The 22,251-nt window shown below is 46.8% G+C and overlaps 1 long non-coding RNA gene across 1 annotated transcript; it reads right to left on the bottom strand.

Moving 5' to 3' along the window:
• Positions 1–15,548: 15,548 nt before the first annotated feature.
• LOC112543560 (uncharacterized) lies at positions 15,549–21,667 on the bottom strand. Its single transcript, XR_003086787.3, has 4 exons — positions 21,564–21,667; positions 20,940–21,004; positions 18,437–18,472; positions 15,549–17,126 (listed from the first exon to the last, which is right to left on the bottom strand). It is a non-coding gene; the product is annotated as an uncharacterized LOC112543560 (long non-coding RNA).
• Positions 21,668–22,251: the final 584 nt, after the last annotated feature.

Below are 22,251 nucleotides of genomic sequence, written 5' to 3'. Positions count from 1 at the left end.
AGTTTGATTAAAATCCTGAGTCCAAAGGACAGAAGGTTCAAGAGTGATTGTGAAGCTGACCAGGTTTCCAGGCTGTATTTTAGAAGTTTTGGGGTAGCATTCTACTTAACAGAACACAAGCGTAAGTCTAAATCTTTGTTTAGATATTAAAAAAATGAGTCAACTACCACTCCCCAGACTGACCAAAGCAAGTGGGTCATTGTGATTGTTTACTAGTTTGCAACTGCTAGCCACCACACTTCAGTTATTCACCAGCGGCTGGCCTGTGCCATCTGACGGGGGCTCGTGGTCAGGGCTGTTTAACTGGAGTGTCAACGTTCCAGCTCAGGCTGCAGTCCACGCTCTGAAAGCCTCCTGTCTTGCAGGGTCCTAGTGCCTGGGCTTCCCCTGGAGCCCAAGAGTCTACCCTGCCATTAAACAGCCCCACCATGGCCCAAGGCCCCATACACCAAAGTCAGCTGGCACGGGCCTGTTGCTGGTGTCTAATGGCAGAATAGGTGGCCTCATCATCGGAATGATTGCAAACGGAGATGAATACTCCAGGGGTGTGTCTAGACTACATGGTTTTGTTGACAAAAGTGGACTTTTGTCGACAAAACTATACCTGCGTCCACACTGCCTTTGAGTTATGTCAACATAACGTCAACAGAACTCGGCAGTTTTGTCGACGTATGTAAACCTCATTCTACGAGGAATAACACCGTTTGTTGACAGAGTTCTGTCGATAAAAGGCATTATTGCATCTACACTGTCCTTTGTGTCCACACTGTTATGTCGACAAAGTGGCTTGCTTTGTCGACAGAACTGGATGCAGTCAAGACGCTCTTTCTCGACAGAAGCTTTGTCGACTGTATCTGTTGACAAAACTTCTGTCGACAAAACCCTGTAGTCTAGACATACCCCAGAAGTGCTTGATTTAGTGAATGTATGTGCCTTGGGAAATCGGTTGTGCTGGATTATGGAATTTTCTGGACCATGGGTGTTGGCCATAATGAAGGTCACTGGGGAAGCAGGGACTGAGAAGGCGGGTGGAAGGGGGCAGGAGTGCGCTAGGGATGGGTGTGCAGAGTCCAGGAGGCCCTTCAGACCAGCACTTCACTCTGCTGCTGTTAACTGAGCTGCAGGGAAGGGGGAATGGCACTGCAGATAGCTACTTCCTCCTCTCCTGCCAGGGTCCGAACTAGGGCTGTTCCTGGATCAGGGAAACCCGGTTTCAGACGTTCAAAGGTAATGATTTCCATAGCATATTTTGTCTACCCAAAATGCTTACATTTTTTTTCTTTGTCTCCTTTCCTTTTCCTCCCACTTCCCTGTGTATACACAAATTGTCTGGAAAAACTACACTTATGTCCACACTGCTATTGTGTTCTTTCGACAGAAAGTCGAAAGAACAGAGGGGGTTTTTCCGACATTGGAAAACCTTTTTCTACGAGGAAGAAGCCTTTTTCCAAAAATGCTTTTTTGGAAAATGGCACGTGTGGATGGGGAAGAGTGTTTTTTTCGAAAGAAGAGGGCTCCAGGAAAAAGCACAGGTGCCCTGGTGGCCACTCCGTCCATAGTAATCACAGCTTACATGCAAGATAGCGTCCAATAAACGTGGATGTGATCTTTCAAAAAAGTACATCGCTTTTCCTTTTGCTGTGTGGACGCTCTCTTTTGGAAAAAGTTTTTCTGGAAGATCTCTTCCAGAAAAGCTTCTTCCGAAAGAAACCAGCAGTCTAGACATAGCTTGAGAGGCATACCAAAACAGCAGTCAAGACTGAAACAGTGGGCAAAGCACAGCGGATAGCACTTCTGGCCTTTTCCCTTGTGCAGCATTGGAGGGCAGCACAGACATGAGTCCCAAAAGCAGTAATAATGCAGGGACTGTGAAAGGAGAACCCCTCTCTCTGTGGTTTTTGATGGACTGGCTCACAGTTCTTCTTCCTTCAGAAGGACTGTCCTGAAATGTATCCGAGCCATGCGCCACTGTGTTTTCAGCAATTTATAAGAACCGCTCAGTGTGTAGCCAGCTGGAAAGCATGACAGCACATAATTGTTCTATTACCACAGACTTCAATTGTTTCTCTTTTATTCATTACATGGTCATTTATTTAAGAAGGCTTCGTTCAGATGCTTTTCTTTTTTTTAAACCGCACAGCTCTAGCTGGGACTCTTTGGGCCAAATTAAGGGCGCACTCCTTTTCTTGCTCCGTGCTTTGAAGACTGCCCATAAAAGTAGAGAGAAGCAGATAGAGAAAGGGTAGAGGAAGCCCTGCAGCTCTGCTGCATCTTTGGGAGTGAAGGGTTGCTTCCCCCTATGCTAACTATAAACTCCCTGGCTACGTCTACACTGGCATGATTTTCCGGAAATGCTTTTCATGGAAAAGTTTTCCATTAAAATGATTTGCGCAAGAGGGCTTTTGCCCGAACGGAAGCAGTACAGTATTTCCGCAAGAACACTGACGATCTTACATGAGATCGTCAGTGTTCTTGCGGAAATTCAAGCGGCCAGTGTAGACAGCTGGCAAGTTTTTCCACAAAAGCAGATGATTTTGCGGAAAAACTTGCCAGTCTAGACACAGCCCCCGAGAAGGGGGAAACTGAGCTCAAAGGCCATCCGGCAGAGATGTCCACGCTCTGCTACTCCCATCCCTGGAAGGGAGCAGCGGAGAGGTCATCCAAGTAAGCTAAAATGGTTGCCCGACAGGCAACCAATCAGGGCCATTGAAAAAGGAGTGACAGAACAGAGCAAGGGGGAGTCTTGATAAGACTTGTTGGGCTGAGCTGCCACTAGGAGCTGGAGGAGAAGGACTGCATGCCCGCTTGCCTGAGGAACCTGCAGCACAACCACAGCTAAAAGAGGCAGGGACCAAGGGGTTTCTGGCTGGCTGTGCGAACGGGCTGAGGACTGAGCCTGGAAAAGGCCCCAAGAGAACAGCGTCTCCAAGGGGAAAGCCCTGGAGACACAGCCCCATACCAGGGCTGAGATTATTTAAAGCCCCAGGCAGAGCTAGAAAAACTGCCTGAGAACCACTAACAGGGAGTCAGCGGGAGACAAAGAATGCAGACACACAACCAGAGAGGGGGCCTATTAGAGGTGGGTGTTGGCCCCATCACACTCCCCCAAGACCCGCAAGCAATGCTGGGTAAAGCCCCTAGTGCCATATAAAAAGAAACAGGAGGAAATTCCTCTCACTACCCCCAGTCTTTCCTTAACCCACAGAACAGACAAAATTGTGTGAGGTAATTGTTTCCTGTGCAAAATCCGTGCCAGACATTCTTTATTTTTATGGCCTTTATTTATGGACTACAGCCATTGCTCCAGCGCGCCGTGCTGCACTGGACTTTGGCAAGGAGTCCTACCGAGAGAGGTGAGAAAATGGGAAGAGGGAAGGACCATGGCTCGGCTTCGCCAAGGAAAGCTCACGCCATGCAAACGCACGACTCTTTGTCTTATCAGATATCATCCCAAATCAGGCAAGACACTAGCATGGACTATTTACTCCCATAAAGTTACTTGGAGATTGGCTCATTTAGCCTAGCGAAACCCATTGAAGCCTTTCCATTGACTTCGATCATATTTGGATGAGGCCTCTAGTTTTTATCTCCTATCTGCTGTGTATCGTTTCCCCTAAGATGAGCCATTTCCCAAAATGGAGGCTGTAATTACAAGCAGGAATTTACACTCGCTCCTGACTGTTTGCAGAATTGATCAGCTCTAAAGTAAAACACAGCGAGCAGTTTGCATATCACCAGTCGCTGGAATGCATTTAGATAGCGATGAGTCAATTTACAGTTGTTCAAGGATTTGGCAGCCAGCCAGTGGATCCACAGTCATTATATGTGTGTCCACTTCAGACACTTTTACTCTTCATGGGACTTTTGTGTTTATGTGAAAGGCAGATGTCTCTAGGGGAATCAGAAACGTTGCACAATACAAGCCACGGCCGCGGAAGACAAGGGAAGAGATTTATATTGTATGGAATGACAGGCTCAAGAGTTTAACTGCACATGGCACATCTGGAGGCTTGCCAGTTCCTCGTTTAGTGTGTTTTGTGTACTTCGCTCAAAACTGTTTATTGTGACAGGTAAACACTTGTTTTGAAAGCTTGCAGGCGTACTATTAAAACAGAAGTGTTCCTGACACTGTCAAGCTGTGCTGTCAAATGTTTATCTTTTGAATGATGAATGCTGGCTTTTCTTTTCGTTCCTGTCAGACTCCATGAAACAGGCTTGAACGTTCTTGCCTTACTTATTTAGGCTCATTTCACCTGGAGGATACAACCGAATGGCTGATGGGCCTAAATGCTACAATGTAATTATCAGCCCATGTGTCAATCTATGATTTGGGAGGGAGAAGGCGAATAAGGAACATGACTGGGATAAGCTAAAACAGGAGAGGAGATACCAGTATCCATGTGGTATGTCTAGGCTATGTCTACACTACACAGTTATTTCTGAATAAGCCTTTCCGGAATACTTATTCTGAAATAGCTTATTTCAAAATAGCATGTCTACACTTCAGGGAAGCCTCAAAACTAGTCCAAGGCAGGCTTCTCTAATGTAGACATGCTACCTCAATTTAGAGCCCCAGGAGGCACTGGGGGAGGGATAATTTAGAATGGCCCTGGTGAGGGGCTATTTCGAAATAGCAGCAGTGGAGCGTCTTCACACACCTTATTTCAAAATAGCTATTTCGTGATAGGTATTATTCTTCATAGAATGAGGTTTACAGAAATCAGAATAAGCCATCCGTTATTTCAAAATTATTTCAAAACAACAGAGTTGCTGTATAGATACACCCTAACGCATCCTGGAGTGCACTTCCTGGTTTGAATCAGCTGTTGAACAGAATAACGCACGGGTGAGATTATGCTAATGAAGCACGGGATATTTAAATCCCCGCTTCATTAGCAATTTCGGTCGGCTACATTTGCACCCCTAGCTCAAACTAGGGTGCGAGTGTAGACGTACCTAGAGAGACTAACAAATACATATATATGTATAATGTACGTAACCCCCTTTTTCCTGCCCAGGTTACTCGGGAGCAGACCACTATCACTTGTGTGCTGAGCACCTGATGTTTTTAACATTAAAGGAGATCCTGAGTACCCCAGGGGTGATGTTGTTTACATGAGGATTCCCTATCCACTCCCTGCTGCTATCCCTTGCTCCTAAAGGACTATACAAAGGTGGTGCCTCCACTTGGCTGGCCCTGCACACACTTAATGGTGTGCCTTGGGAACCCCCAGAAATAAAATTATTCCAGTAATAATCTGGCTCTAACTCCAAAAACAATTATAACTAATATACATCTAACTGATGAAATTAGAATTAACACGTCTATACTTAACAACTGAAAGAAACAGGTTTAACAGATTAAAAGTAAATACAATCAACTAACAAAGTACACAGACATAAAGGAAACTTCTCTAACTGGGATTTACACTGCCACCTTTTATCCCACCCCAGAGTGTGCACTCCTCTGGATTCACTTGCTTGCGTGGGCGAGCTTGAACGTCTGCAGCTGAAGGGGACACAGCCCTCTGCAGGTTCTGGGTGTGTCAGTCCAAGCTGAGAAGCCAGCTGCAAAATCCCTCTGCCACTGGAGCATGCCCTACCAAATGCCAGCAGCTCTGGTTCACTGGGCTGGTCACTTTGACTCAGGGTCCAAAGAGAGGCAGTCTATTTTCTGTGCTCTGACCCAGGCAGCATTTTCCCAAAGATCTACAGTTACACACAATTACCTTCTAGGCAGGTTTATGTAGGCCCTTCTTAGCCACAGGCACAGCCGAAGTCTCTCCCCTCCAGGGACAATCACCAACAGCCCCTGAAGCAGCCTGCTAGATCCAAGCCCCAGCAGGCTCTCAGCAGCAGGCTCCAGCTTCCAGCAGCGGCTCCTGGACTTGAAAAAGTCTCCACACCAGCAATATGGCTGCTCTCTCCATACCTGGAAGAGCCACCATGCCCTCCTTTCCCCCAAGGGCTCATGGGAGTTGTAGTTTCTAGGGCTAGACTGCAGGATAAAGGATCCTCCCAGTAAAAGTCAGATATACAGGACTTGACAAACCCTGGCGAGAGTCACTCGCCAGCCCTGCACTGCGCATGCGTGAAGCACCAGTGAATGGGGCTCACAGAGCGACCAGCCTAAATCTACTCGCCATAGGCGAATAGATTCAGTGGTTTGTCGAGCCCTGTATATAGATAGATATAAAACCATGAGCTTTCATGGGTAAGACTCACTTCATCAGATGATTTGGAGTGAAAATGACAGAATCCAAGATATATATAACAGGAAAAGAAGTACCTGTCAATTTTAGGACCTGTGTTAATGAAGCTAATTAAGTGTTACGGATGTGTCCCATTCATAGCTTTTGATGTGAAAATGTGGATGTCAATGGCAGGGGAAATTGGCTTTGTAGTGGGTTTACCGGTTAACATCCTTATTCAATGAAGACCTCATGATCCTACACATTCAATATCTCATGATTCTATACATTTTTGTTAGTCTTTAAGGTGCCACAGGACTACTCATTTTTAATCCATTTGGGTACGTCTAGACTACATGCCTCTGTCGACGGAGGCATGTAGATTAGCCAGATCGGCAGAGGGAAATGAAGCCGCGATTAAAATAATCGCGGCTTCATTTAAATTTAAATGGCTGCCCTGCTCTGCCGATCAGCTGTTTGTCGGCAGATCGGGGCAGTCTGGACGCGCCGCGCCGACAAAGAAGCCTTTCTTGATCGGCACAGGTAAACCTGGTTTCACGAGGCATACCTGTGCCGATCAAGAAAGGCTTCTTTGTCGGCGCGGCGCGTCCAGACTGCCCCGATCTGCCGACAAACAGCTGATCAGCAGAGCGGGGCAGCCATTTAAATTTAAATGAAGCCGCGATTATTTTAATCGCGGCTTCATTTCCCTCTGCCGATCTGGCTAATCTACATGCCTCCGTTGACGGAGGCATGTAGTCTAGACACACCCTTTAAGTGTGTAAAAGTAATGGGAAAATATAGAGAGAATATATGGTCTTTTGGCTAAGGATTAAAACTCCCCATTCAATGGAAGAATGGATATCCCTCAAATTTCTTCACCCACTGTGAAGATTCTTCTGAAGAAGATTCCATTTCTGCTCAGAAACAGAAAGGTTCTATATCTCTTCATGCAATTTTGTATGTCACAAGACAACTGAGTTCAGAGAAGTTCCCAATGGTGCATGATTGGATTTCAGAAGCTTCACAATGTGCCACTATTATAGACTGAAACACAGATTTATCGCTAGATAAAATGGTATCAGCTTGTCAGGAAATTTCAGTTTTGTTACTGAATGCATTTCATGTGCATCCATGTTAAGCTCTGTTTAGCCTACACCAATATCCTAGTGTAGTCAATCTCAGACTTTGAGAATACAAAATGTTCAAAATACAAAAGGCTGTTGTGTACCACCTTTGCCTTTGTAATTGTAATCAGTTCATATCCAGGAGATATTCAATTCATTGAAATTGAAAGGCTGTAAATTCAAATCTGCCAAAAGGAAATACTTTCTCACACACCACCTAATTGGATGTGGAAATCATTGCCACAGGATGTCATTAAAGCTAGCAATTTGTACAAGAGTCTGTGAGGAAATGGACATGTTGGGGGATATCAAGAATTCCCAGTGTAATTACAAAAACTTATTTTCAGGTATTTTAGAAAGAGAATTCTACAAAGTAACTCGCATTGCACTGAGCTGTACCAACAGGTGGGGTGAAACTAGGTACTATTGGAACAGAGGGTCTGCCACCGAGTACAAAGCTGTGATTTAAGAAGCATTTGTAAGACTAGATGTTAGTGCACAGCCGTGGCGCAAAAGCGTATTGCATAATGGAGTGTTTTGACGATATGCACTGCAGCAAGATCAATGAACTCAATGCTGCTATTCTTACAAATGTACATTGCTTAACATCTTATCACTGCTTAGCTCCCAGTTGTGTTGCATGGATAGATAGCCTTTTGATTCAGGTCCTCAGGAGAGCCGGCTCAGCTCTTTGCTCTGTCTCCACTTACCTGTTTGACCTTAGGCAACTCACTTAATTTTTCTGAACCTCAGTCTCTCATTGGGAATATATTGGAAATAAATACAATTTCCACTCTCTCAACCATGAGTCTTGAGTATTTGGACTATAAACTCTTAAGGGCAAGAACTATGACTTGTGAAGTGTATCTACAGTGCCTCGCACAACGGGGGCCTAATTTTCACGGGAACAGCTAAAAGCTGCTGTCATATAAATAAAGCATTCCCTTCATTTTTGTCACGCAAAAGATTATGAGTTTCTTCACCCTTAGAGGAATGTTCTTTCCTCTGTGGAGTTAAAAGAATAAGTTTTTGGCTCTGTTGCTGTGACATTTCATATCACACAGAGACTAATTTAGAACTCTTGAGTAGAACAGAGAAATACTGCTCGGTTGTACAGATCGCTAGCTATAACACACCTTTGACATAATCCTAACGCAGAACATTTAAGCAGTATTGTCACTACTGAAGACATGACTCCAAATTCAGTGCTGAGCATCCAGGCTATATCTGGATGGCAGGCTTCTTTCAGAAGAAGCTTTTCGGGAAAAGATCTTCCGAAAAAGAGCTTCCACGCTGCAAATGTGCATCGAAAAAGCAATCTGCTTTTTCGAAAGATAGTGTCCACACTGAATGGACGCTCTCTCACATGTAAGCTATGATTGCTATGGACGGAGTGGCCACCAGAGCACCTGTGCTTTTTCCTTTTGCCTCTTCTTTAGAAAGAACTCCCTCTTCCCCATCCACACGTCTTTATCTGAAAGAGCTCTTTTGCAAAAAGACTTCCTCGCAGAATAAGGATTACCAATGTCAGAAAATCCTCTCTGTTCTTTAGATTTGTTTTTTCGGTAGAATGCGATTGCAGTGTGGACCTAAGTGAATATTTTTTGGAAAAACATCAATTTTTCCGAAAACCCCCTTTGTAGTGTAGACATACCACCAGTGATCTATAAGTCACCCAAAGCAGCACCACTTTCTAATCAGGGAGGTGGAAGATTCCTAAATGTTCAGTATGTGGGCACTAGTACTAATATTTCCAGGTTCCAAGGGGATCGGCACTTCTTGTTTGACCTTCAGATACTGTAACATTCAGGATTTCACCATTGCTATTTCTTTTTGCAGTTCTTTATTTACAGTATATCAATGTGCATAGGTGCTACGTGGGAATGGCATGTGAGATCACATGCCCCCCCATTTTAATTACTGAAACCGGGTGCCCCTCCTCTGCTCCCCATCTGCCCTCCTCCCAGGGACATGTCACCTCTGTCAATGCTACAGCCACCAGCTCTGGACAAAGAGCATCATTCCAAGAGCACCACCAAACACTTTTCTGAGTAGAGATGGATGCACCTGCTTGTCTAATTTGGAATTACTCCAATGAGTTCCCAGGGGAGGAAAGGCTGTGGCGGGGAAAGGGAGAAAATTCAGTGAAGAAATATGATGGAAGCTGGAAAAGAGAGAAGACAGAGTGAAAATCAGATCTAGACTTTGTATGGGGCAGAGAAACAATATGGCTGTGTCTAGACTGGCCAGTTTTTCCGGAAAATCAGCCGCTTTTCCAGAAAAACTTGCCAGCTGTCTACACTGGCCGCTTGAATTTCCGCAAAAGCACTGACTTCCTACTGTAAGAAATCAGTGCTTCTTGCGGAAATACTATGCTGCTCCCGTTCAGGCAAAAGTCCTTTTGCGCAAAAGGTCCAGTGTGGACAGCTCAGATTTGTTTTCCACAAAAATGCCCCGATGGCGAAAAAGGCAATCGGGGCTTTTTGCGGAAAAGCGCGTCTAGATTGGCACGGACGCTTTTCTGAAAAAAGTGCTGTTGTGGAAAAGTGTCCGTGCCAATGTAGACGCTCTGTTCCGAAAATGCTTTTAACGGAAAACTTTTCCGTTAAAAGCATTTCCGGAAAATCATGCCAGTCTAGACGTAGCCTATATGTATTTAGGACAATATATGATTTTGCGCTAGTCTCAGTATTGGGAAGGGTCATGGTAGATTCTTTAAATCAAGGTTCGATGTCCTCCCAAAAGCTCTGCCCTAGGACTTATTTTGGTGAGCCTCTGTGGGCCTGTGTCACACAGGAGTTCAGACTCTGGGATTACAATGGTTCCTTCTGTCCTTGAGATCAATGATTGCTGCGACCTTCAATCATGGGGTTTTCTCTTTTGCTTTAAGGACTTTGAGCTTCACTAACTCAGTTGTGGGAGGGAAAGAAAGGGCCAGATTTTTATCCAGTGTAATTCAGTATTGCTCCTTTAGTGAAGCCTTGCTAGGTTTCTCAATGCTAGAAGCATACTGATCTAGCAAGAGAGGGAATTTGGGTTTTCCAGGCAGGTGAGCACACCTGCTCTGAACGTCTGCCTTTGAATCTTTCTTTGAACCCAAATATTACACCTCATGGTTCCCCTACAGACCATGGTTTTTTGGGTGTAAATATAGCCTGAAGCCAAATAGTCCCCCATTGTGTGGTGGAAGTCAATTGGAAACCTAATGAATCACTCAGGATGAACAATATACTAAGAATTGGGCCGTAAGTGGAGCGACTTGCATGAAGGAGTTGGTTTTGGTAGTGACGGGCGTGATTGTGCGGAATACTGAGTGCTCTCGGGAAATCAATGGGAGTTGGGGTTGTTCAGGAGGATTAAGCTGTCTGAACGGAAGCTTCCTAGAGTCTTCACACACCACACCTGAGCTGTCCAACCGAAAAGGAAGCAAACCGCTTGTTATCATAATCAGCAATAAAAGCGACCTGAGCATTGTCCGGAACAGGGAGGTGAGCCCTGCCACAGTGGGCTGTGCTAACTAATGCCTTTGCCCTGTCAAGAAAAGGCAAATACAAAGAACCTAGTAATAAAAAAGCATTAAGACTCATATGAGGCATGTGAAATGATTTAAATCTTCATTATGTACTGTAGCGTTCCTGGTAATTAAACTGGAACATGAGTCAGACTAAGTGCCTATGACTTATCTCACACTAAAAACATCTTCTCATTGGCTCAAATATTATTTTCTTTAATACATCATCCATATACCCATTATAGAGGCCAATGGAGAGGTATAAAAGTGGGTCAGGACAGAGAGCAGGAGTGGATCTTGGTGCCTCTTTTCGCTGAACTGAGTTAATCTTACAAAGAGAGGGCACTGTTTCTCGGCAGCCGAGTAAAATATGGGGTCCGTTATTCTGCTTACCATATGATGCTCTGTCACGGGGTGTCCTTGTCCCCAGGGCATCCCTGTCCCACTATTGGGGTAAATACGGCCTCCCCGGCCTAGTCCCAAAGTACATCTCCCTTTCTCAGGGTACAGACGGCCCTGAGGCCTAGTTCACAGGTAAGCCTCCCAAAGAGCCTGGGAGTGGCGTTACTGTGGAGGTTTGGGGGAGTTAGGGGGAACCAGGCCCTCCCACTCCACTGTGTCCCGGTCCAGGGCCCTGTAGGCTGTGGAAGCTTCCACGGCCGGCTCAGAGGGGGTCCCAACCAAAGCGTGCTGAGCCCTCAGAGGAAAATCCTCCACCCTGGGCCATTTCTGACTGTTCTCAGTCTGCAAGGAGGGCAGCAAATTGGTGACTCCCGGACACCCTCTCTGGCCAGGGTGGGTGCTGAGGCTGGGGTCACGGCTGCCGGGGCTGCTGCTCCTGGAACGGTTCCTGCTGCCGGGGCTGATCACGAGCTCCTTCCCCTCCGGCCGCCCACCCCAACTGACCTGAGTAGCTCTCTTTTATCCTAGAGCAGTTGGAGCATGCCCAATAGGCGAAAGGGGGTGTGGCTTCCCCGGCCCTCTGGGATGAGTTAATCCCTTCCTGCACAGTGCAGGGGGAATACACCCCATCACACGGTCACTGATGTCTCATATCCTGAAAGTTACAAAGTAGAGCTGGTTGGAAAACGTTTTCCTCCCATGGAAAATTTCAACTTATGATCAAGTTGGGTTTTTTTTTGTTTTGTTTTGATGGGTAAAGAAGTTTGCTACGGCAGGCAGACACTGCCTGTGAGCTCTTTTTGTGGAGTCAAACCAACCAAAAAAAATCCAGATCTTTTGTCACGAACCATTGTAGCAAGTGGAGTCTGTGCCGCGTGGCCTCAGGAGGCAGCCCTGGAGCAGCCCCAGCGTCCTGCTCACAGGAGGCCCCGCACACATGACTGCTTGCCGGGAGGGAGGGAGAGGTGCCCTGCCACCACCGAGCAAAGCTGGAAGCCGGCTTGGCACAAGGGCGCACGCACAACCCCACACAGACTGAGGAGTGCCCCATACAGCGCACGGCCATGCTTGCCCATGCGAGGCACCACCCGCTTCCGTAGACAGTGCTGCCAGGCACAGGTGTGTGTGCGGGCCCCATGGAGGGCCAGGCAGCTCCAGGCCCCTCTCCCGCCCATGGGATCCCACTGTGGCTAAACACTTCCCTTGCCTGTTTGTCCATGGGCCAAGTTCGCCACGATCCCTGGGCCCGAAGTGGCACTTCCACCTGCACCATGCGCCACTCCCAGCCCTGAGCCCCCCTCCGTCCTCCCCCATCCAGGTTCTCAGGCCCCCTCCTCCCCAGTTTATTTGATTATATAAAACCCACAAAGTTTGTGTTGTTCAAATCAAAACAGGTGTGTTGATTCAGAGTTCAGGGAAGGTGGGAAGGGAGGGGTTGTGGTGGGAAAGGGATCGTGGAGCAAGGCACAGGCCCCTTCTGGGGAGGCCCTGGGGAGAGTTACTGGGGTCCTTGAGAGAAACTTTCCCTCAGGGCTTCCCAGATGACCACCCCAGCCTGATGAGCCTGGCGGAAGGCAGCTGTGCACGCCTGCTCAAAGGCCCATCCCTCCTGGCCGGCACCTGCCTCCCACCCCGGTAGGAAGGCCTCCCCTTTCCTCTCCACCATGTGGAGTCCACCTCGGGGATGTTGTGCTCCCCTATATTGAGGCGGGTCAGGAGGCACCTGAAGCTCGTCTTCAGGCACCCGAAGGCACATTCCACCTGCATGCAGGCCTGGAAAAGGTGGTCATTGAATTAGTCCCTGCTGGGGTCCAGGCCGGTGTACGACTTCATCAGCCACGGCAAGAGGGGGTAGGCAGCGACCCCCACAATGCATGGTGGCATCTGCATGTCCCCAACCCCAAAGTCACGCTGAGGGAAGAATGTGACAGTCTCCAGCTTCTGGTAGAGGCTGGAGTTTCTAAATACACAGGCATCATGCACCCTGCCCGACCACCCGATTAAAATGGCCGTAAACTGTCCATGGTGGTCGACCACGGCCTGCAGCACCATTGAGAAATAGCCCTTCCTGCTGACACATTGAGCGGCTCGATGAGGTGGCGCGTGGATGGGGATGTGACTTCCATCAATCATTCCCCCACAGTTGGAGAACCTCAGGGCAGCAAATCCTGCAATGATGGAGTCCAGGTCTCCCAGGCGGATGACCCTGCGCAGCAGGATGGAGTTTCCCTCTCAACTGCAGCCTAACATGGCACCTCCCCACCCCCTTTCCCTAGGGTCCCCCTTTCCAGAACTCCCCCCTGCAGGGACTGTAGCCCCGGAGTGCCTTACCTCCAGGAGGAGGGCCCCGACGGTGTACTTTCCCATGCCGAACTGGTTGCCCGTTGTAGGGTAAATTGAGGCAGTCCATGGTATCTTGCTGAGAACTGACAAACTCAAACCTGAAAGTATTAGGCCAAGCTTGGGAAGTAAAACAGTTCAACAGTTACAGTGACCCTGATTCCCATGGCAACTACAATCCAAAGGGGCCTCTCACTCTGATAAGGCCTGGATGGTATCAGCCAGGCTGTGCGGGTTTCACTGTCTCTTGTGCTTTCAGATTAATGGGCTTGAATCTCAAGGATTGTGTCAGGATGGGAACGGAGTCGTCCGTCCCGCCTAGACATCACAAGTTCGGCTAACAAGCTTACAGCAACATATTCATTCTGGGGGCTGCCATCCTGTTTAGGTTGGCACATTTAGCTTGTTAGGAATAACTTCCTGTATTAGTGATAACATGTTTAATTGGCAATGGGCGGAGATGCTGTGCAACTATCTTAGACCATTGGCTTATGTGCATATCTCACTTCTGCTGCTAGACCTATCAAATCACTTCTCCTCCGTCCATCTGCGACCTATATAATCTAATGTATGTTTTGGGTAAGTTAGTGCACTCTGGGCTAAACACCTGGCCCGCACTCCGCCAACGCTGTGTGAACCAATAAATCCTCTGCTTGTTTTCACCAACACTAGGGCTGTGTCTAGACTGGCCAGTTTTTCTGGAAAATCAGCCGCTTTTCCGGAAAAACTTGCCAGCTGTCTACATGGCCGCTTCAATTTCCGCAAAAGCACTGACTTCCTACAGTAAGAAATCAGTGCTTCTTGTGGAAATACTATGCTGCTCCCGTTCACGTGCCAATCTAGCCGCTCTTTTCCGAAAATGCTTTTAACGGAAAACTTTTCCGTTAAAAGCATTTCCGGAAAATCATGCCAGTCTAGACACAGCCCCAGTGTGTCCGGAGATTATTCCCTACACCCATCGACTGGTAGCTGTCTGGAGTGGTGAGCTTCCAGACAGCGATGGCAACCCGCTTCTCCAGAAAGATGGCGAGCTGAAGATGGGTGTCGCATCATCACAGGGCAGGGGTGAGCCAGGCATACTGCTCCATGAAGGTGGCCTTCCGCATGCGGAAGTTTTGGAGCCACTGCTGGTTGTCCCGCCGCTCCGTGATCAGCGGGTCCCACGAGTCGGAACTGGTGTCCGGCCTCCAAAATCGTCTCTCCACTGTGGGGTTCGGTTGCAAGGGCCTTGCTCCCATACACAGGGAGAGGGTCTCAGTGATGAGCTCGGTGTCAAGCTCATGCAGGGCCAGGAAGCCAGCTCTGGCTCCATGGCAAGAAATATGCTGTGGTGTCCCAAAGCTGGACAATCAGAGCAGGTACTGCAAGGCTGTGTCTACACTGGCCGCCTATTACGGAATAGGCATGCTAATGTAGAACTTTGGAAAAGGCAAATGCACGGGGGATTTAAATATCCCCCGCGGCATTTGCATTTTCATGGCCGCGGATTTTTTCCGGCTTGGAGATAAGCCGGAGAAAAGCGTCCAGACTGGCGCGATCCTCCAGAATAAAGCCCTATTCCGGAGGATCTCTTATTCCTACTTGCAAGTAGCAATAAGAGATCCTCTGGAATAGGGCTTTATTCCGGAGGATCGCACCACTCTGGACGCTTTTCTCCGGCTTATCTCCAAGCCGGAAAAAAGCGGCGGCCATGAAAATGCAAATGCCGCAGGGGATATTTAAATCCCCCGCGGATTTGCCTCTTCCAAAGTGCTACATTTGCATGCCTATTCCGTAATAGGGGCCAATGTAGATGTAGCCCAAGAGTTTTGATGCCTCTTAGAGAGGTAGGCAAGCAGGTAGCAGAAGCAGAGAAATGGCTGTCCGGGGGGGGGGGGGGGGGCCCTTTAAGCTGGTGTCTCAGCTAGCCTTAGGCAACAGCACTCGGAAGCAACTGCTGACTTAATGCCCTGCCTGAACTGGCTCTGGGCGGCCTTATATGCGAGAGAGCATCCAGTCAACGTGGACGCCCTCTTTCAAAAAAGCAGCTCGCTTTTGTTGGGTAGACGCTCTCTTTTGGAAAAAGTTTTTCCAGAAGATCTTGTCTGGAAAATCTTCTTCTGAAAGAAGCCTGCAGTTTAGACGTCACCTCTGATGTGAATGTGTAATTTTAACTTCAGACAACACCTCAGTCTTTGGAAGGTTTTGAATGCAGTTTTTGCATGCTGTACCCTTCTCTGGATTCTATGTTGCTTCTTCCATTAGATTCCCTAATGAAGGAAACGATTCACTTGTTTCAGCACTTGATCATCGAGATAATAAGAATCGTCCTACCTTGAGCAATATTGTGTTTACATTTACTTCGTCTTTCTAACATTAATTGTTGTTACATATTTTCACTGGCAGTATTCACAGTAGTAAGTATGTTCTGAAGTTTTTCCTTTCTTAAAGTGATACAAACATTTGCAGATCTTATTTTGTTTAAGTATATTCTACTGACCCCTATGTCCTGGTTGGTGCCTTCTAAACTTTCCCTCGCCAGTCCTTCTGTAATAGTTTCAAGTTAGGATGCAGCCTTGGCATAAACCTTTCTTGATGTTGCATAGCTTGTTCATATTGCTGCTTTCTGTCCCCAGAATAAGCTTTGGATTCATTATGGGTCTTGAAAGTCAATCCATTCTTCAAGAGTATGTATCATCTTGTCATGCTATATTTAATCAAATGTCTTCTCAAAATTGACAAAGCTCATATAAATTTCCACTTGTGCTTCTGTTGCATGCTCCCACAAGAACCTCAGGGCATATTGCCTCATGCCTATTCCTGGCTGGAAATCAAAGTGACTTCTACTAATTCTTGCCTTTTTATGGTGATATATGTGTGTGCTGGTTATTTTCAAACTTTGTGTGGGTAGCTTATCAGGCTTCTAGTTTAGTGTTATTCACATTCTCTAATTTTAATTTTTGATAGAGAAATGAGATGATCTTTTGAAGTTCTCTGGAAGTTCCTGTGTATATAATTCAATTGAAAAATGTTAGGAGGTAAGATTTTGAATCTTCAGGTAGGTTTGTAGCATTTCAACCACAATATCATTCTTCCCAACTGCTTTTCCTCACTTTATACTTTTCAGTGTTCTTTCTTGTTCCCACACTGTAATTTCTACAATGGTTTTTCTTCTCCTCTTCTGATGGTTACATTTCCAGTTTATTTTAAGATGAAAGTTAATGAAGGTATTTCATCCATGTTACAGGATGCTGTTGATTTCACAGAATACTCAGCAGTCCTTAGTTTTTAACACGGCTAACTCCTTTTCTTGACTTATTAGTCTCATGGGTCTTTTTATAATGTGATGAATTTCTTTGTGTTTGTGTCTGATTTCAAATTCTTTGATTTTCTTGCATCTTTGCTGCTCCCCTTTTTTTCTTTTGCCTCTTTGCATACTTTGAATGTGTGCAACTTTTGATACTCTTCATTTCATCTGTCTTTGTACTGACTGTTTACAAATTCCATCAGTCATCTACTGTTGTTTAACACTGCACCTTTTCTTTCCCACTGCTGACACAGTAGAATCATAAATTCCTAGGGTTGGAAGAGAGCTCAGAAAGTCAACCCCCTGCTAACAGCAGGACCAATCCCAACTAAATCATCCCACATGGGGCTTTATCAAGCCGGGACTGGAAAAACTGCTACGGATGGAGATTCCACAACCTCCCTAGGGAACCCATTCCAGTGCTTCACCACCGTCCTAATAAATAGTTTTCCCTAATATCCTCCCCCCCCCCCGCAACTTGAGACCATTGCTCCTTGCTCTGCTATCCATAACTATTGAGAACAGCCTCTCTCCATCCTCTTGGGAACCTCCCTTAAGGAAGTTGAAGGCTGCTATCAAATCCCCCCTCACTCTTCTCTTCTGCAGACTAAACATACCCAAATCCCTCAGTCTCTCCTCTTAAGTCATGTACTCCAGCCATCTAATCATCCTTGTTGTCCTCCTCTGGACTTTCTCCAATGCGTCCACATGCTTTCTGTAATGGGAAGCCCAAAATTGGACGCAATACTCCAGATGTGGCCTCACCAGTGCTGAGTAAAGGGGAATAATCACTTCTCTAGATCTGCTGGCAATGCTCCTCCTAATGCAACCTAATATTCTTGGCTACAAGGGCACACTGTTCATTCAGATCCAGCTTCTCACCCACTGTAATCCCTAGATCCTTTTCCACCAAACTGCTGCTTAGCCAGTTGGTCCCCAGCCTGTAACAATGCTTGGGATTCTTCTGTCCCATGGGGCAAGACTCTTCCCTTGTCCTTGTTGAAATTTATCAGATTTCTTTTGGCCCAATCCTCCAATTTGTCTAGGTCACTCTGGACTCTGTCCCTACCCTCCAGCATGTCTACTTCTCCCCCCAGCTTAGTATCTTAGGGTATGTCTACACTACCCCCCTAGTTCGAACTAGGGGGGTAATGTATGCATACCGAACTTGCTAATGAAGCCCGGGATTTGAATTTCCCAGGCTTCATTAGCATAAAGCCAGCGCCGCCATTTTTAAAAGCCGGCTAGTGCGAACCCCGTGCTGCGCGGCTACACGCGGCACGGACTAGATAGTTCGGATTAGGCTTCTAATCCAAACTATCTGTACGCCAAGGACTCTCCATAGTGGGAGTATATGGCCAATGACACACTGTGGGACTTTCTAATTATATCCAATAGGAGACATACATACACACGTGTTCCCCCCATTGTTCATGAGCTCAGCTGACTTGCCCATTATCAGGTTGCAATTACTTGTAATACCATCTGTGTTTAAAAGACACAACAAAATCAAGGTAATATGGCATTGTGAGCTGCAGCTGTGGAGATTTCAGCACTGCAAACTGGTCAGCAAACTTACCAAGCCCAATGGGTTAATGGATGTTGCTGGCTGAGTCTGTGGTGGGCAAGAGAAAAATGATTTAGATGTGCAATAAACTCTTAGGATGAAGCCATCAACCACTTAAACTTTATATATATAAAAATTCTAGAAATTTAAGTGTGTTTTCAAAATTCTCCCAAGCTGGCTTAATATATCATCCAACTTGAAACTGCTCATATGATATATTATACATGGTGACCGCACTACATCATCGGAGTTCCCACACTACTATGTTGTGGAGTATGCTATAATACAATATAATGAATTACAATACTGGACATTGACAAATACTCTTTGGCGGAAGTTGAAATAAATTTTTGAGTGGATTGCAGTTGGCTTAGAATGTGTTTTTAATAAATAAACCAGTGGCAGAGTGGGGAAATCCAGAGCCCTTGAGAACGGCACAGTGGATAGAGCACACGACTGGAAATTAGAGGGCTTGGGGTAATAATCCCATCTCTGAGACAGACTTGCTGTGTGGCTGTCAAGGGGCATCGTAGTGCCTGAGGCACCCCTTACTAATCCTCCCAAAGTGCCGTTCCTCGCTTAGGGCTGGTTCAGCCTCCTGGGCCTAGTCCCAAAGTCTAGTTCACCCCTATTAGGTAAATACGGCACTTATGGCTTACCCCAAAATCCAGTTCACTCCTATTAGGGTTAATACAGTAACTACAACTTAGCCCCCTAAATCCAGTTCACCCCCACTAGGCTAAATATGGCCTCCAAACACACTTACCCTCCTTCAGGGTACTGACGGCCGGCCTTACTGGCCTTGCTCGACGAGCGGGGGAGCAGGGTTGTCATGGGGTGGGGAAAAATAGAGGGACTCAGGCCTTCCCACTCCACCAGGTCCCAGCCCAGGGTCCTGTCGGCAGTGGCAGATTACACAGCCTGCTCAGCGGGGAGTCTTGCCGAAGCGCACTGAGATCCCAGAGGCTAATCCTCCACCCTGGGCCACTTCCTACCGGTCCCCACACGCAGTGTGTTCATAGGAGTGTTGCTCGGCGAGCTGGTGCCTCCCGGTTGGCCTTACTGACCGAGGATGTTGCTGAGGCGGTGGCTGCACCTGCTCACAAGCTTGGTCCAGAGCTCCTTCTCCGCCAGCCGCCCACCCCAACTGAGCTGAGCAGCTCTCTCTTATACTAGTGCAGCTGGAGCATGCCCAGTAAACTAAAGGGAGTGTGGCCTCCCCTTTACCTTGGGGCTGAGTTAACCCCCTCCTGAAGAGTGCAGAGTGGTATGCCCCATCACAGTGGCTTTGGACATGTCAGACCAAGTCAAATCTTACCTTCTCTTCTACTTACACCTATAGGGTATGTCTACACTAGCCCTCTAGTTCGAACTAGGGAGGCTAATGTAGGCATTTGAAGTTGCAAACGAAGCCCGGGATTTAAATATCCCAGGCTTTATTTGCATCTTCCCGTCCAGGCACCATTTTTAAATCCCCCGAATTAAACGTTAATTCGAACTAAGTCCTTAGTTCGAATTAACTGTTACACCTTGTGGAATGAGGTGTAACAGTTAATTTGAACTAAAGACTTAGTTCAAATTAACATTTAACTGCCGCATGTAGCCACGGGTAGTTATTTCGGACTAGGGGGATTTAAAAACGGGGCCCGGATGGGAAGATGCAAATAAAGTTTGGGATATTTAAATCCCGGGCTTCATTTGCAACTTTGAATGCCTACATTAGCCTCCCTAGTTTGAACTAGGAGGCTAGTGTAGACATACCCATGTAGTCCTATGAAAGCCAATGGGGTGACATGAGTATGAATAAGCTTAATATGGGGCCAACTTTTTCAAAACTGGGTGTCTAAGTCCTCATCTAAATCATTAGTTAGGCTCCTAAATACTGGGATTGATTTTCAGAAGCACTAGCATCCAAACAGTTCCTAGTGACTTGAATACGGGAGCAAAGGGTTGTCTTTGCACACATTTACTATGTGAGCATTTTAGATTTAATCCAATAGGTAAATTATAGGATTCCCAAGGGCCATTTTCCTTTTTTTTTAAAAACGAAAGGAAGAGCCGGTAAAGCCAACTAAACAACCTTTCATGAGATGTGAAAGTGCCTTTCACAAAGCCGAACATATTAAAAATCTCTTTGCTCAGAAGGCGTCTTTTATCATTTCATGGGGAATCAATTAACCACGGTGCCTAATGCAGGTAGGACTTTAGATTAGTGCCTTTCCACTTCACTATAGATAATTAACCTTACTCTCTAAATTAGCAGCAAAATAAGCCAGTTATTAGTTTTTGTAATGAGTGGAACTCAATATTTTGGATAGTTAAACACCCAAGAGGTTAAATTAAAATAGACATCTGATAGAAATCCCTAAAGTGTTCTTCAGATCATTAATACTGTAAATTCTACAGTAGATTGAACTGACAATGTTCCTTTTCCCTTTTCAAATTCTCCAAAGGCATGAGATACTCCCTTGCATCAGCATTCAGTTTGATCTCTGTAATAATCTCTTCTTGATACCTAAAGCCTCAAGGCCAACAGCATAGCTAAACTGAGATCTTCCTCTTAGCACAAAAAGAATGAATCTACAGGAGAGAAAAAAAAATAACTTATTTTATTCAACCAAAGCTAGAAAGTCACACATGCTATAGAAAAAAAAAACATTTTCCCTTGTTGGCGTCCCCCAGATTCTTTGATTGGGCCCCCCCAACTGGACAGAATGGTTGGCCCCCTCCCCCCACAAGACTGTCCCAAGTCAATTGGCACTGTTCACCCAAGCCTGGTAGCGCTGGCACTGTTCACCTGGTAGCGCTGCTCACCTCAAACAATTTAAGAACCTCAGTGGAGCGGTCACAGGGCCCCCACAGAACCTTGAAATTGTGTCCCCCACTATCTGCAGTTAAGTGCCGCCTCTGCCACGCTGTATCTATTTGACAATCCAGGAACAGCCCTGGGGGGGCCCTGGAATTGCTTTTCTGGGTCACAATTTCTTCCACGCCTCGGGCGAGGGAGGAGTGTGCTAGCTCGCACCCATGGCAAGGCTGAGCTTTTCAGCGGCCCGGAAGGGAGTTTGTCCATGTTTCCCACTTCATTTCAGCTTGTTGAGCTGTGGGGACCAGCAAGAGGATGGAACCAAGGACACACCTGTCCCCAACACACTTGCTCTAGGAAGGGAGTGAGTAGCTAAGGGCCAATAGAGAAGGGCTTTTTTCTTCCTCCGGCTCCCTTCTGCAAGTGTGTGATAGTTCCTGGCCCAGAATCATGGCAGTGTTATCATCCCAGCCAAAACTCTGTTGTTTCCCAGGAGATTAAATACACGGTAAAGGAACGTTTGTGGTGATCTCTAGAATTATGTAATAAATGGCTGACGAATATTCCATCATAGACCAATGTTTCCTCTCATTAATTTTGTTATGCGCACCAAGGCATAAGGGGATGTGCACCCCCAGTGGGGAGACATGCTGCAAGTTGTGGGCACTGTGGGTGCTCTGCTAAGCAGCGGGGTGGCATTTGAATCTCTCCTGGGTGCGATTGGGAGCCTCTGACAGGGGATCCTGACAGGTTTGGCTGGGAGGCTATCTAGGGCCAGCACTTCATCTGCCCCCGTCTGCCCTCTGCCTTGGAGCTGCCTCCCACCCCTGGGAGCCTCCTGCTTGCTGTGCAAGGCATGGGAAGAAGAAGAGGGGGTGCTGATATTTGGGTGCCCTCTCCTCCCCCGTACCTCATCTCCACAGAGCAGGGCAGGGAGAGGGATGAAGAGAGTTTGCTGGCTGCTTTTGGGGGTGGTGCAGGGCCAGGGTAGGGGTAATACTCCAGAACCACCATCCAGAAG

Source organism: Pelodiscus sinensis, chromosome 21 (assembly GCF_052426305.1).
Source record: "Pelodiscus sinensis isolate ZL-2025 chromosome 21, ASM5242630v1, whole genome shotgun sequence".
In the NCBI taxonomy this organism is placed as follows: Eukaryota; Metazoa; Chordata; order Testudines; family Trionychidae; genus Pelodiscus; species Pelodiscus sinensis.
This window is presented reverse-complemented; position numbering and strand designations above follow the sequence as displayed.